Source organism: Anolis carolinensis, chromosome 4, assembly GCF_035594765.1.
Source record: "Anolis carolinensis isolate JA03-04 chromosome 4, rAnoCar3.1.pri, whole genome shotgun sequence".
Classification (NCBI taxonomy): domain Eukaryota; kingdom Metazoa; phylum Chordata; class Lepidosauria; order Squamata; family Dactyloidae; genus Anolis; species Anolis carolinensis.
In genome coordinates, this window is record NC_085844.1 from 59779869 (window position 1) to 59796884 (window position 17016).

General features: G+C 36.8%; 1 protein-coding gene across 13 annotated transcripts in view; it reads right to left on the bottom strand.

The window, feature by feature from the left end:
* Positions 1-17016, bottom strand: part of epb41l3 (erythrocyte membrane protein band 4.1 like 3) — a 182649-nt gene that overhangs the window by 101049 nt on the left and 64584 nt on the right. The gene's annotated exons all lie outside the window — the stretch shown is intronic.

A 17016-nucleotide genomic window follows, 5' to 3' on the forward strand; every position in this document is an offset into this window, starting at 1 on the left:
TAGACAGTGATCTATTCAGCTTGGTGTTAGTGACACTGACTGAATAATTTACAAAAGAAGAGGAGATTGCTTTGTTAACCCTAAAATTTCAAACTATTCACTGCAGACATTCTCTATGCCAAGGCTTTTAAAACTTTTCCAATCATGACCCCTTTTGTACTGAGAATTTTTTTTATATGACCCCAGGTACACAGGTAGATAAATAGGTATAAAAATCAAACATTTACTGATAATAAACCAGTATTTCAAGGCTTGCTAAATAGGCTATTTCCCATCCCAATTTTTATGAAGAACAACTGAAGTATCTTCCGCAGAGCCCACTGTAAACACTGCACAATAGATTTGTGAAATGTCTAAAACAGATAATGGCGACATTCAGGAACCCTTTACTGTTCCCAATATTTTCAGGATCCCAACATTGAGCTAGGGGGACCAAATTTGGGGCTGGGATCCACAATTTAAGAAGCACTGCTCAATACTACTACTACTACTAATAATAATAATAATAATAATAATAATAATAATTTTATTTCTTACCCACCTCTCATCATAGTTCGAGGCAAGTTACAACATAGTTGAAAACACATAATCATCTTAAACATTCTATAAAATACATATTAAAATACACAGAGAAAAGATTAAAACACAAAATGCAAGATTAAAATTTATAATTAAAACTGACTAGTAGGCCTGTCTACTGACTAGTAGGCCAAGTTTGTAGGTCTTCAGACTCTTCCTTCTTCTTAATAGCCCAGCAACTCAGGCTGGATCTACACTGCCCTATATCCCAGGATCTGATCCCAGACTATCTGCTTTGAACTGGATTATCTGGCAATGTAGATGGACTCATATAATCCAGCTCAAAGCAGATAATATGGGATATAGGGCAGTGTAGAAACAGCTAGGGATTTCATCTGGCATCAGCACCAATGAGAATAATTAACATTTCTGTGACTTCTGAGGTCAGTATCTTACAACCGCAGCACTACATAAATAAAATAAATTTGTACAGAAACTATAGCTGGTTCAGAAGAGAACAGCACAAGAAACAAAGCTAAGTTTCCAAAATCCTTCTAACTGAAACATGTTTTGCCATCAAAGACCTAATACACAGAGCTTTCTTAATAGAAAATTAAGACAATTCACCTTAGCAATATCATTCCAATTTATATAGGTTTGCAATCTGCTCAGTTTTAAACTCTCCATAGCCACCAATGTGTGCCTTGAACGAGACTCAGAAGTAGCTCTGCAAATTCATGGTGCTTCAGCCTGACATTTCGAAGGTGAATGCCAGGACTGAAGTGCATTTCTGATGTCTTCAGGAAGATATCCTTTGCTAGGAACAATTGATTACAAAACAAAGTACCCGCTTTGGTCATTCTTCAGTCAATCTGCCTTCAAACACAGATAATTTATTTTGGTAGATTGGGATACAAGGCTGTGCTCACCATTCATTCTTTGTCACTATACTTTCATTTTATATGATAAAAGTGTAAAAGAGATAGGAACACATGAAATGTGGCACACCCACACACAAAAAATCCATCTCTTTATGTCTCTTCTGCTTCCAGTGAAGCGATTTAATCTCTTCCTTTTTTCAGTGAAAAGATTAAAATGGTATTATTCCATCCTGATTTAAGATTGACCCTTCAGGCTGGCCTTTAAAAATAATTTTAAAACATATTTTTGTATTTTAATGTTTTTTAAATGAATACCTCACTGTACGTCACTTTGGGGATTATGATGGCAAGAAAGCAATTAACAAGTATTTTCTAAAATAAATACATTTTATAAAAGAATAGATTGGGCGACAATAGCAACACAAATGCAATGCAGTATTAATATCCTTTATCCAAAATGTTTGGGAAGGTGATTTTATATAATATTTTTGTCCATAAAACCAAGTGTGTGTACATTGAACCATCAGAAAGCAAGGATGTTATGGGCAATTCTAGATTTTGGAGTATTTTGGATTTGAGAATCCCAGATAAATAATACCCAGTCAGTAACAGTTTATTCACAGAATCTGGTTGTTTATTTTACAGAATCTAGAGATGTGTAAAATTTAATTGCTTGTTTCTGAAACAGAATTCAAGTCCTTCCTAAACCTAAAAAACACATCACAGTATATTCCTTGCCATCTTGGTTCTTTAAGGAAAGTTACTGGTGGGATGACCTTTGGTTTAACATAGGCCCCTTCCACACAGTCAAATAAAATCCCACAATATCTGCTTTGAACTGGGATATATGGCAGTGTGGACTCAGATAACCCAATTTATAGCAGGTATTGTGGGTTATTCTACCTTGATATTCTGGGTTATATGGCTGTGTGGAAGGGCCCCTGGTTTGATGTGACACTTTGTTTACAAGTTCTCCCAAAAGTTTTTTTCCACCACACAATCATCTTGCATATTGGCAGAATCAGTCACAAGCATGTCCAAAAATGAAAACTAAGGCAACTTCAGGAGGTCAACATCCAATCAGACCCAAATCTAGCCTTTAATCTTACACCCTTTAAAACATTAATTGCCCTGTTTTATAATAGAAAGGAGCGATATATGGAAATAGAAGTTAACCAAAACACCTCCACTGGTGCATTCAACATTAACAGCAATTGTCAAAGTTGTTTATTTCTGCCCTGTTTCAATGTGAAGCAAACAGTGTCATAAATCCGAGGTCTTTCCACTTCTTTTACCAATGCCAATAAGAATCCTAACATTTCTTTCTCCTATTTTTTCTTCTGCTAGAACAATTCTGTTTTGCACAGAGAACATCTCCTCTTTTTAGCTCAAACACAAAGTGGTATAGTAAGAAAGCTCAATGATATTACTATTTTTAGAGCAGGAATGATATCACCATCCACAGAGAGGTTCTTGTTTGCTTGCTTGGCTCAGTTCAGGCCCTGCCATGTGGAGTGATAAGAAATGTGGGGCTTTTAAATCTGTTTGTGATGATTAGTTCACTTTCAAAAGGTGCAGACAGAGAGGATGCCAAGCCAGTCTTGCCTCATTTTATCTTATCTATCCCAAGTTATCTTATCAATTGGAGCAAGCAGGAATTCTTATTGAGAGACAAAACTGGATGATTGGAATGTGGAGCATGATTCTGTCATTTGGTCTGTCTCTTTTATTTTTTACATCTAGTGCCTTCTAAATGTTTAACTTGTTTGAATTATTACTATTGGTCTACAAGGGAATGGAACTATCAAAACAGACATAGAACTAAAAATACAGGTTTTGGATCCCTTATCCAAAATGCTTGGAGGCAGAACTGGTTTTGATTTCAGATTTTTGAGGGTTTTGGAATATCTGTACAAAGATATATGTACATAAAGAGATATCTCAGAGCAAAACAAACAGCTTAAGGATTATTAATATAATTTTTAATGGATGAACTCAGTGGCCTGAATCTCAGGGAATTTTAGTGGAACGTGTTGTATTTATTAACTTTGTTGTCTATAGTTTATTTAATTGTGTTATCTGTTATCAGTTTTATCTTGCTTTTGTGTCATGTAATTTCTGCATTTTAATTATTGTTTAATAATTAGGGTTATTGTTTTGCCTCATGTACGGAGGAGGAGTTGTTTAAAGCTACGGACAATGCGGTTGCTGTTGCCCGCTTTTGGTCCAAAACTATTTAGTTGCTTGTGATTTCCTTTTTCCCCCCATCATTTTTAAAATGTATTTGTTATGCAATGCTTTTGACACGAAATAAATAAATAAAATTATTGTTTGCTGCTTAGAATCATACCTATGGGAGAAAAGCAGGAGAAAAATAAAGAATATTATTATTAATAATAAATATAAAATGTTTGTTTCATATACACCTTGTATTCATAAGATGAAGGTTATTTTATGCACAAAATCTTTAATAATTTTGTGCATGAAACAAAGTTTGTGTACTCTGAACCATCAGAAACAGCAAATGCATCAGGATCTCAGGGTGCATCTACACTGTAGAATCGATGCAGTTTGACATCACTTTAGCTGCCATGACTCACTGTTGTGGAACCATGGCATTTGTAGTTTGGTGAGTCACTAGCAGGGAAAACTACAATTTCCCTAAGTCCATGGTAGTTAAAATGGTGTCAAACTGCATTAGTTATACAGTGTAGATGCACCATAAGTCACCAATGTAAAGGATTCTGGATCTTTGAGAATTTATAATTTTGAAATTCCAGGTAAGGAATGCTCAACCAATGCTCAACCCGTAGTTCCATTGAAAATATGCTGGTTGGGAGAAAAGAACAAAGAAAATAAGCAGCAGAACCTGACATTTCCCTCAAATACACATCGGTGGAGCATCAGGTTGTTCATAGTATGCCATTGCTATATACACTTCTTTCCTTAGTATACCTCTAGCTAATCCATATAATATTGTGAAACCTACCCCAAACACTGCAATATGATAAAAAAAATATGTGTAGGACTGTACACTAAAGTTGTAGAGAGTTGTATTTAGCCACATAAACCTTCTGAGTAAATACCAAAGCAGGCATTTAAAATCAACACTTAGGTAAACCTTGTTAATTTAAGTTTAAAACATGGATTTGGCCTTTTATGTGAATTCTTCACTCTTATCTGAGGTCATGACTCATCATGATCTTAATCAAATTAATTATGCTTTCTTTTTGTATATCTGAGCAAAAGATATTTAAAGACCTACATACTGGATCTAAATTATATTAATTCAAAAAGAACTGTGAACCCTAGTTTACCATAACAAAATATTTAATTCTGGAGCTGTGGGGGGAATCTTTCACATTGTCACAGTGCTGCTACAGCAAAATGATCAAAACCAAAAATGTGCTGGCACCAAACTAAAAGGTCCTGATAATTGCCATGTTTCAAATTCCATTAAGTCAGCCCCCAGCAAGAAGGATGCAAAACTCTTTAATAAATCATAAAACCAGAGGGGGAAAATTAGGTCATCTTGTCCATCCTGCAACAAAGTAAACCGACATTCTCCATTGTGCTGTTGAATGTCTAGTCAACTTGTAAATGATTCAAGTGATGGGATTTCTTACTTGATCCTAGGGAAACTGCCCCATAGTCCACTAGGGAGCTCTTTGCTGTTAATGCTTCCCCCTTCAAGTTGCCCAGTTTATAAATAAAAGATGATTTGCTTTACATTATCTTATCCCTTTTGATAACACCAATTAATGGTTAAATGTTGGACAAGGACTAGGGGAGACCAGGCCTTGCATCCTTGTTTGGCTATGAAAATCCACTGGGTGATCTTGGGCAAATCACTCTCTATCAACCTTAGAGGAAAGCAATGGCAAATGTCATTGAAATCAATCTTGCCAAAAACAACCCTGTGATAGCTTTACCTTAGGGTCAACATGAGGAAACACCATGAAGGGACATAAGAAATACTTGCCTCTGTTAACCATCCCACTTCCGAAAAAGAAAACTATATTGTGACTAATGAAACATGCTAGCTCTTTTGTAATCTGGTTATTGTTTACTTATATCTATTTTCAGAGACAAAGGAATAAAAATTCAACAGTGAATTTGGAATGTGAAAAACACATTTTTGTATCTTGCAGCAGATATGGAAATGTGTGAATCTTGCAGCAGAATCTACAGTTTCCACAGATACAGAGGTTCTATGTTGCAGAGAAATATGTAGCAAATGCAAAACTAGTTTTTTTAAAATTTATTAGCTACATTTATATGCCGCCCTTCTCACCCCGAAGGGGACTCAGAGCAGCTTACAAATTAAATTTACATACAATATTATATTAGCATAGTACAATACTGGGAATAAATTACTATATTGTACTGCACCAATATATTGTAATATTATTAGTAATATTACATGTAAAATATAATATATAATTAATATTATATTGTATTATTAGTATATTGTATTACAATAGATTGTCCACTTAAGAAAAATATTCTTTCCAAAAATGGCAAAATTTGATATACCTATCTTGCCTTTTGTGGTAAAGGTAAAGGTAAAGTCATGTCTGACTCTGGGGGTTGGTGCTCATCTCCATTTCTAAGCCGAAGAGCCAGCATTGTCCATATTCATCTCCAAGGTCATGTGACTGGCATGACAAGGAGCGCCGTTACCTTCCTGCCAGAGCGGTACCTATTGATCTACTCACATTTGCATGTTTTTGAACTGCTAGGTTGGCAGAAGCTGGGGTAACAGCGGGAGCTCACCCCGCTCCCCGGATTCGAACCGCCGACCTTTCAGTCAGCAAGTTCCGCAGCTCAGTGCTTTAACCCACTGCACCACTGTGTCTTTTGTTATAACCTATCCAAAGAGATCCAAATTTGGCAATACTTCTGGCATGCTATTTAACCTTATTCCTTTTTAGCAAGTAGCTAAAGGAATTCCTGCACACAAGAATTTGGTGATCCCATTGTGGATACATCTATATTTCTTACATCAATGTGTTGACTGTGTTCACACAAAAATGAAAAAGATTCTCCAATCCTGGCTTACTGTGAATAAGTTGTGTGTTAGTGCAGACAGCCTTCTTCTTCTTGATTTGTTATTTCCTGCTTGCATGAACTAACAAGAAACTGAAAGCTTGATATACAGTCCAAACTAAGCACCTTATAGCTTGCTTTTCCCATTACAATTAAGAATGGAAAGAACTGCATGAATTGGATTTCTTTTTGTTTTATGGATCTTGGCTTGGCTTCTAAGTATCAAATCACACCTTCAGCCAGCCTGCAGTGTTTAGTTTCTGGTCAGTTTAGATGTCCTTCTAGGAAGAAGAGCTAAGTGAGAATGAATGGGTTGTGTGCATCAGCATCCAACTCATTCATTATTTGCCAGAAATCCTGACTTAGCATCTGTGTAAAGGCAGCAAAATAGTGTGAGAGTGTACTACCTTCTTGTTCACTCCAAATTGATCACCCTTAGACTCATTTGCTAGAACTTCGACTCTTCAGCTACTGACATGCAATAAGGCGATAGCTATATTCTCCCATACTATTAATGTCATACTATAATTGTCATCATATTCTTGCTTTAGCCAACTCTTGGTTAAGGTAAAGTAGCAATAAACAATACATAAATAAACTTTATTTATATACCATCCTATCTCCCTGAAGGGACTTAGGGAGGTGAACAACAAAGTCAGCAAACATTCAATGTCGTACCCATAAACAAATAACCATATCACCTAAAACCCTCGCAGATCCAAATTTAAACCAAAAATAAGACTCATTATAACATGTAGCATATACAATTCCATAGTAATCCATCAAGAAAACGAAGGAGTCTTAATACATTGTTAAGATCATACCACTATCTATCTGGTACTTTTTGTAGCTTCTCTTTTTTAACACCATGAAGATACACAAGAGTTTTCAATTATATTTTGTTTTATTAACATTTGTTATATTCAATTATATTTGGTTTTTTTACATACTTTCTCAATAATATTATGCAAGACAAAAATGAAGTCATTCTGTAAATGTCATAACCCTCCTTATCACATGAAGATCAATACTGTGAGTAGCAGAATATTATTTCTATTCTTGGCCTGCATTGCAGAATGACCTTGAGTAGTTATCTCACTCAGCATTTCCCCGCCCCATCTAGCCTTTGTCTAAGTTCTATTTTTATACTAGATTACTTCAATGCAGGTATTACAATGCACTATATTTTCAGGGTGTTTTGGATAACAGCCTCTGTATTTCAAAAGGACGTACTATCCAGCAATGGTTATGCATTTGGAAACTACCCAACTTTTAGACATTTTCTGCTTTTTTTTGGATTACCCCTAAATGGACAAAAATTCAGTCCCCTGACCTTGATTTTGAAATTAGGCAAGGCAATAACAAAAATTATTACAGTTATATTCAATTTGTAATTTTTCTTATCACATGGTTGAAATGCTCTTTGCTTGAAACCATCCATTTGTAATCATCTGTTTTTTTCACCTAGTTCAGGTTTAAGTTGTCTCTTGATTACATGGTACATGTAACTGATATAGTTGTATGTTGGATTTATCCTTATATAATTTTGCATGCATTAGTTGATTTTTGAGGTTGATATTTCTTATCTTTAGGACACTGCCAAAAAGAGCTCAAGCCTGAAAGTAGAATTATGTACTAGAACACTGTTGTGTTATGGGAGAAAAGTGCTCAAGCACTTGGCATTTTGAGTAGAAGATTTTACTAATGCTTTGATTGTGTATTTCTGCATGACTGGAGGTTGGACTAGATGAACCTTATGGTCTCTTCCAAGTCTATGATTGAAAATAGAGACACACTTTATACAGAAATAATAGGTAGGGCGTAGTTCTCTGATTTCTTTTAGATGTATAGATGTAAAAAAGAGTGAAGAGTGGGATAGAACTTAATTGACAGGAATGGATCTTACTGTAGACAATCCCTTTGGGACCTCAGCCAAATTCAAACCAGTAGAGGAAACTGAAGCAAACATGTCAACCAAAGAGAGGGAATCAAACATGATGGTTGGGAGCTTTGCGTTTTCCACAATCGAACAATGAGACTTTGGGTGCATCCGCACTGCAGAATGAATGCAGTTTGACTCCTCTTTAATTGCGGTGGCTCAATGCTATGGAATTATGAGAGTTGTAGTTCTACAAAGCCTTCTCTATCACCGGGTGCTCATGCCTTACCAAACTACAATTACCAGGATTCAACAGCATTGAGATTCCATAGCATTTTGGACAGGCAGTAAGAAAAACACAAGGAAAACATCATGTAGAAAGGAAAAAAGTTTGGTACCTACAAATAGACATCTATAGAAGGTTCAGCAGAGACCTGTATGATTCTAATGGTGCCATAGGCCCATGTTTAGATGCTTTCTATCTGTCACACTGGAACATCTGCACCATAGGACCACACGGGCTATCAAGTCCAACTCCCTACCATGCAGGAAAAGCACAATCAAAGCACACCCAACAGTTGGCCATCCAGCCTCTGCTTAAAAGCCTCCAAAGAAAGAGCTTCCACCACACTCCGAGACAGAGAGTTCCACTGTTGAACAGCTCTTACAGTCAGGAAGTTCTTACTAATGTTCAGGTAGAATCTCTTTTCCTGTAATTCGAACCTATTGCTTCGAGCCTAGTCTCCAAGGCTGCAGAAAACAAGGTTGCTCCCTCTTCCTTATGACATCTTTTCAAATATTTAAACATGATGATCATGTTTCCTCTCAATCGTCTCTTGTGCAAGCTAAACATACCCAGCTCTTGAAAATGCTCTTCAAATAGTTTCCAGATCTTTGATCATTGTAGTCACTCTCCTCTGGACACTGTCCAGCTTGTCAATATCTCTTTTAAACTGAGATGCCCAGAAAATGGACACAGTATTCCAGATGACGTCTGACCAAAGCAGAATAGAGGGGCGCCATTACTTCCCTTGATCTATCCTATCCCTCTACAACAGTGGTTCTCAACCTGTGAGACCCCAGGTGTTCTGGCCTACAACTCCCAGAAGACCCAGTCAGTTTACCAGCTGTTAGGATTTCTGGGAGTTGAAAGCCAAAACATCTGGAGATTCACAGGTTGAGAACCATTGCTCTGCAATCATCCAAGTACGGTTACAGTTCTTCCTAACAACTGTGAGAAATTGTGTGCAGCTGGGGACACTAGGCTTGCTTTCCAGTGTTGCTCTACCTGAAAACAACTGTGGCTTACCAGAAATTGATGAGGAAAGAACATCAAGGACAGAGAGTACAGGAAGTCCAAATCTGAGATAATGCTATGTTAATGGCATGGGAAAGACAAGCAAGAAAGAAAACGAAGAAAACGAAACCTTGATTATAAATAGCAATGAAGGCCAAGTCAAGCTTTATTCCTTGGCAGATTAGTGGAGGTAACAGGAATAGGAAGTTATTTAGCAGGTGAGGAGGCACTCTGAAAGCGTTGATTTCTATGATGAATTAACCTTTCTAGACCAATGTCAAGGCTATCAAATATTTAGCTCTCTCAATGATTGTGGAGAAGCTAACTGTGACTCTGAAGAATTTTATCAGCAAGGGAATTTTTCACTTCAATATTAAGGAGCCCCCAGATGGCGTAGTGGACTAAGTGACTTGAAGGTTGGGTTGCTGACCTGAAAGCTGCCAGGTTCGAATCCCACCTGGGGAGAGTGCGGATGAGCTCCCTCTATCAGCTCCAGCTCCATGCGGGGACATGAGAGAAGCCTCCCACAAGGATGGTAAAAACATCAAAAACATCCGGGCGTCCCCTGGGCAACGTCCTTGCAGACGGCCAATTCTCTCACTCCAGAAGCAACTCAAGTTGCTCCTGACACGGAAAAAAAAACACTTCAATATTCAAGTTAGATATCCTTGTGTGAGCGTGCCTTCCTCAAGCCTTTAAAGTGATGCCATGAGTCACGATGTTATGTTCAGCAAACCAAACCAATTCTATCTTTAAAGTTTTAGCTTTAAGACCCTGGAATAACACAAAGCCCTGCTCCTTCCATTATAGCTATGGTTTCTGACACAGAGACACAAGATCTGTCTCATAGAGCTATTTTTCTAACACTATCTTCAACAGCTCAGTTTCTCAAGTTGATCCTGACACACACACACACACACAAAGCTCAGTTTTTAAAAAAGCAAATTCACAAATGTCTCAAATTCTTCTTATGCCCCAAATTCCAATTACCCATTGATCCTGTAATTTTTTAAACAAAAAACAAAACAAGGCAAAAACAGCGAGAAAAACTCGACAACAAAATTCAGGAGCTAAGCAGCACTGTGAAAGTAGTTCAATTGAAAACTAACCTAAAATACTTTGTAGTAATGATTTAGCATTTTAGTTTAAATTTGTAAAGGATTTTGCAGTATCTCGGTAAAAACTTTTTACTATGAGTACCATAACAAGAAAAAGAATACCCTTCTGTGAAACATTTAGAAAGTACTTCAGAAAGTTACAAAAGAATTATCAAATATGAATTTCTCCAAACTATTTGATATATAATCTATTTCCAATTAGAATCATTGTGCTTGCTTTGGTTTATTTATGGCATGTTTCTCTTGCATCCCAAAAAAGAATATAGCAAAAGGAGTTCACAATAACCCTGTCCCTAGTCTTACCTGCTGCTACAATACATACATATCTTAGTGTGTGTTTGTGTTAAGAACCACTGCCTTTAGGATTTCATCTCTTTCCTGTAGTCCAGTGGTTCTCAACCTAAAGTCCCCAGATGTTTTTGGCCTTCAACTCCCAGAAATCCTAACAGCTGGTGAACTGGCTGAAATTTCTGGGAGTTATAGGCCAAAAGCATCTGGGGTCCCCAGGTTGAGAACCACTGCTGTAGCCCCTTTGAACATGAAAACAAAGCAACCACTGGCTATTTGATCCTAGTTGCTGCACCTCTCCTTGGCTGAGCAACGAGCAGCAACAGAATAGGGGGACTTTCTTGGATTTACACTGACCCCCATTTTGCAGATGCATGGTGATACCAATCTCTGACACTGTTCCCATGTTTGGATGTACAAAATTGTGACTTTGAACCAGTGGAATATATTGAAGCTGTGTTTTTTTTCCTGCAGTATCCCATGGCACCTTGAAAAATGATTCCCGAGAATTGGGAACTCTTCAGATCAGTAGAGAAGATAGGAAAGATGCACAATAAATGGGTAAAGCAGGGGAAATCAGTGAAAATTGTGTTTCCTGGCTTGTTAGATTGCTCTCCTTTACTGAAAAGCTATAATCGGATAGAAGGTATGCTGCAGAAATGAACCAACTGTTTTTCTCTCTCTCGCTTATGGAACTAGACCATTATCAATAACATTACAATGCAAAAGTACGAATCAGATTTATATTTATCTATCTATGCATGGTTTTATTACTTTTATATCCATTCTCTCTACCACTAAAGTGCTCAAGACAGCTAACAATATTTTTTTGAAGGAAAATAATTTCAATATAAAAAAGAAGAAATTATAGTATCTGCAGGCAGACAATGCAGGCAGACAAAAGAGACCACAAATACTCAAACACATGTAAAATTTAGTTTGCTTTAACCCTGTATCAAGAGTAAGGTCTGGGCCAAATTTCACTACCCTACTCCAGAAATGACTGGTTGTACTATATCTTGTTTGGTGTCTAGTCAATGGCGAGACCTCATTATATTTCTGCAGACAATTTTGGCATTCCTGTAGGTTTTTTTTATCATGTCAGAAGTGACTTGAGAAACTGCAAGTCGTTTCTGGTGTGAGAGAATTGGACGTCTGCAAGGACGTTGCCCAGGGGAGGCCCTGGATGTTTTACCATCCTGTGGGAGGCTTCTCTCATGTCCCCACATGGGAAGCTGGAGCTGACAGATGAGAGGTCACCCTGTCTCGTGGATTTGAACTGCCAACCTTCAAGTCAGCAGTTCAGCTGGCACTAGAGTTTAACTCATTGTGCCACTGCGGCTCCTATTTTTGTAGGTGACTGATTTCTGTAGGTGATGGATTGAGAGTTGGTTTACAACTTGCCTCTGGTGGTAACTTAACTGTGCAACAAAACATTTGTGTGGATGTATTATCAGATGCATTTTTATCTCAATAGTCTGGTTGATTCAGGAGCAAACTCTAGTGGTATAACTAGGCATGAGAATCACACTGTCATCCAAATGTGTTCACTTAAAACTCACAGCATTCCTCACCACGGGCTATGCTACCGCAGCCTGCTGGGAGATGTAATCCAACAGAATTTAAAGAGCCACACAACTCCCATCTCCCAATTTCATACATAAAAGCTATGAAATGCGCCTAAATGTATATTTATATGTGTGATTTATGAAGGTTTGAATTTAACTTAATTTTAAATTGAATTGAAATGTTATTGTAATTGTTTATTATGTGTGTTTTATATTTGCAAGCCGCCCTGAGTCCCCTATTGGGTGAGAAGGGTGGGGTAGAAATACTGTAATAAATAAATAAATAAATAAATAAAATGATAAACTAACGAAGTGTGCTGAAGGCACAGCACATTACAGGGAAACATACTCTCTCAAAAGATTACCCAGTTTTTGTTTCTCAGGCATGAATGTATGACTTTTCTCCAGAGATCCCTCTGCTCCAATGCTCACAGTGACATCAATTAGGAATGGCAGGAGCTAGAACAACAAGCCTGCAGGACTTGCGCTGCCAAAGCTGTACAGATGAACCAGACTATTTCTTCCTTCAGCTTTCCCTGTTTTTTCTCTAAGATGTCAAGCACACTGGGAGGAAAAAGAGTTGTTGCCACCACATGCCTGCTAAGATTATTTTCACATAATAAAAACATTATGCCCATTCTCATAAAAAAGACTTAAAAATATGAAAGTCTAGCATCACTTTTAAGACTATAGCCTTAATCCAAATTTTGATTCCAACTACATTTACCGAAACAACTGAAAATTTCACACTTATGCAACTCCTACTGATATACTTTTAAAAATTATATGGGTGGCTAAAATTTCTACTTAACTGCTGAGAAAGCAAACAACAATTAGCAGCCTTGTAAGTTCAAATTCACTTGGATTTTCTCCTCTTCTCCCTCCAAACACATTTTACTGTCTTTACTGCTAAAATCAAACCATCAATGATATTAGAGCAGCAACACATTCCAGTGAAATATGTATGCCTTAGGTCTAGCTACACTTATGAGAAAGTTATTGAAGGCTTCAAATAACATTCTGAAATCCATCTAGGTCAATAATCACATGACATTTCGCTTAGCTTGTACACAATTAATAGTTTTCATGAATTATCTCTCCAACACAGTAAAATTTAGAACAGCGGCTTCTGAGCCTATAAACAAAATATTGAAGTACACCAAAGTTTTCAATATATTTGCAAGACAACTGAAATTTCGAAGAAAGAAAGCATTTATAACAGTGTCAGGACACATCATTCTGATATTATAATACAATTAGCGCTCTAAACTGCACCAACTTCAATCCATAGTCATGTCTTCCATATTTTATTTACTACATTTAGATCTCGCCCTTCTCACTCCGAAGGGGACTCAGAGCGGCTTACAAATTATATGTACAAACAATAATATTATTAGTATATCACAATATTAGCATTATATATTACTACTAGCTGTGCCTGGCCACGCGTTGCTGTGACAAAGTAGTGGTGGTATTGGTTAAAAATTGTTGTGTAATTTTTATTTGACGTTATTTGCAATTTTTTATTAATTTTATTGTAAGTTATATTTTTATTTATTATATTTTATTATTTTCTTGTATTATTTTTAGTTATTTTCTGTTATTATAGTATTTTATTGTATTAATTTTTTAGTGTTTTTATTTTAAAAAATTGGGTTGCTAGGAGACCAAGTTGGAGGAGCTTAGCCTTCTAACTGGCAGCAATTGGATAAAAGCAATTATTCCTCTCTCTCTCTCATTAGGACTTTATTTTTCTTTTCTTTTTGTTGTATCAACCTAGAGGCATGGATGATGGGTTGTGTTGTCAAATTTCGAGGTTGGGGGGCCTGTAGTTTTGTTGTTTTGTGGGTCGCCGTGATGCCATCACTCTTTTATATATATAGATATTGTACTCTACCACTATATTAATAGTAATGTTACATGTAATATATAATTAATATTACAGTAGAGTCTCACTTATCCAACATAAATGGGCCGGCAGAATGTTGGATAAGCGAATATGTTGGATAATAAGGAGAGATTAAGGAAAAGCCTATTAAAAATCAAATTAGGTTATGATTTTACAAATTAAGCACCAAAACATCATGTTTGACAGAAAAAGTCATTCAATATGAAGTAATGTTATGTTGTAATTACTGTATTTACGAATTTAGCACCAAAATACCATGATGTATTGAAAACATTGACTACAAAAATGCGTTGGATAATCCAGAACGTTGGATAAGCAAGTGTTGGATACTGTATTATATTGTATTATTATTAGTATTATATTGCATTACATTATAATATTACAGTAAAATAATGATGATTTTATAATCATATATGAACTATGTAACATCACATTAAGTACTTCATCCAATCAATGATCTCTGCAAGCAACCTCCTCTGCCTGTTTGCTTCATCCTCTCTATACTCTGTTTACAGATACGTGCTCATATTGATCTTGTGGAAGGAATACTGCACTGCAAATCTAGTTTCATGAAATGCATCTAACAAAGTTAAATGGATACTAATGCCAAAAATTAAGAAATAAATGTAATATTGCTACTGGGATATTCTTCAGGAAGAGCTTTATTATGTAAACAGAGTGCTTAATCACATTCTTTACCCAACAATCAAGTTTTCAGAATACTAAGTACTAAGGGGAAATGTTGCCAGAAATTTGGCAGTTAACAACATGTTCATCTGTTGTCTGTATCTCAATTCGTTTTGTGTGCTGCAAACACACCCCAATTAAATCTCTCTATTTGCCGACCCTTCAAATGAAGGCAACCGCATCTTGTTTACGGAACACATATTATGTATTATGATAAAAAGATGGCTCAGACAGTCTGTCTGACGGCCCCACCCTAATTTCCTTGAGCCAAAGTGATGTCATGTCCAAGGGAGCACTGGGACTTCACTGCTACAATTCTAGTTGATTCTATTGTCTCCACCCACTCCCTCCACAACTTTATAGAGAACAGCACAACTAAGATGCTCTTAGTTATCTCAGAAGCTGGAGGGGGGACACCCAATCCATGCCATGATCACTGATTTTGCAAGTCATCACTTCCCTTAATGGTTTAAAAATAAACCCCACCAAAGTGATACTGTCAATATAATTGAAAATATTTCACAATATTTACTTTTCACCCACAAAACAGATTTCAGACACTGCCTTCTGCCTACTAGCATAACAGCCACTTTAGTTGAGGAGTAAATTGATGACTGTGCACTTTGCAGGTGAAAACCAACAAAACAAACTCATAGCCATTTCTCAATTTCTCATCACCAATAGTGCTTTGCAACATTTTGACACATCAATTTTTATCTCCACTGCAGAGTTTAAAGCTCCTTTTAGTGAAGTTATAAAGTTCACACTTATGGATGACCTCTTACAAGCACATACACTTGCACAGACATAAATCTTGGAGTGAGCCTCATTCATTTCAAAATAATTTACATTTTAGGTAGATCTATATAGGATTGCAATTTAGTGTAATCTACTGCTCCCAAGTTTAAAAGGAAGTTAAATCTGAATGGAATGTAGCAGCCATGACACGACTGGATCAATAGGAGATAACATTTACTTCTTAGTTTCTATACTACGCTTAATACCAATGAATACAAAATACAGTACAAGATGATTCGTGTTACAAATGTACTTCTAGCTTTTAAAGAACACCAATTCAGAATAAAACCAAGAAGGTAATGTATAATCCTAGGTCTGTCTTCGATTTTAGCGAAATAGGAAGAAAATAACAGCATTAATTCTGCATTCGTCCTTTTAAGAGTAGTATAAACAACAAATGAATATATAACCCCTTTGGGATATGATCAAAGGCTTTCACTCTCACTCAAAATAGTATTTCATAGAATCATAGTGTTGGAAGAGACAACACTCGTGGGCCATCCAGTCCAATCCCCACCAAGAAGCAGGGAAATTGCATTCAAAGCACACCCAGCAGATGGCCATCCAGCCTCTGCTTAAAAGCCTCCAAAAAAGGAGCCTCCACCACACTTCAGGGCGGAGAGTTCCACTTCTGAACAGCTCTCACAGTGAGGAAGTTCTTCCTAATGTTCAGGTGGAATCTCCTTTCCTGTAGTTTGAAGCCATTGTTCCATGTCCTAATCTCCAGGACAGCAGAAAACAAACCTTTTCTCTTCTCCTTATGATTTTCCCTTGCAAATTTATACATGGCCCTCGTCATCTTTCCTCTCAGCCTTCTCTTCTGCAGGCTAAACATGCCCAGCTCTTTAAACCACTCCCCATAGGGCATGTTCTCTAGAGCTTAGATCATTTTAGTCACCCTCCTCTGGACACATTCCAGCTTTTGTGCTGCTACTAAACTATTAGTACTCCAAATACAACTTCAACCTACATCAAGTATAGCAAGTGCAAGCTGTGCATGTGTGTCTGTAGAAAGAAGGGAAG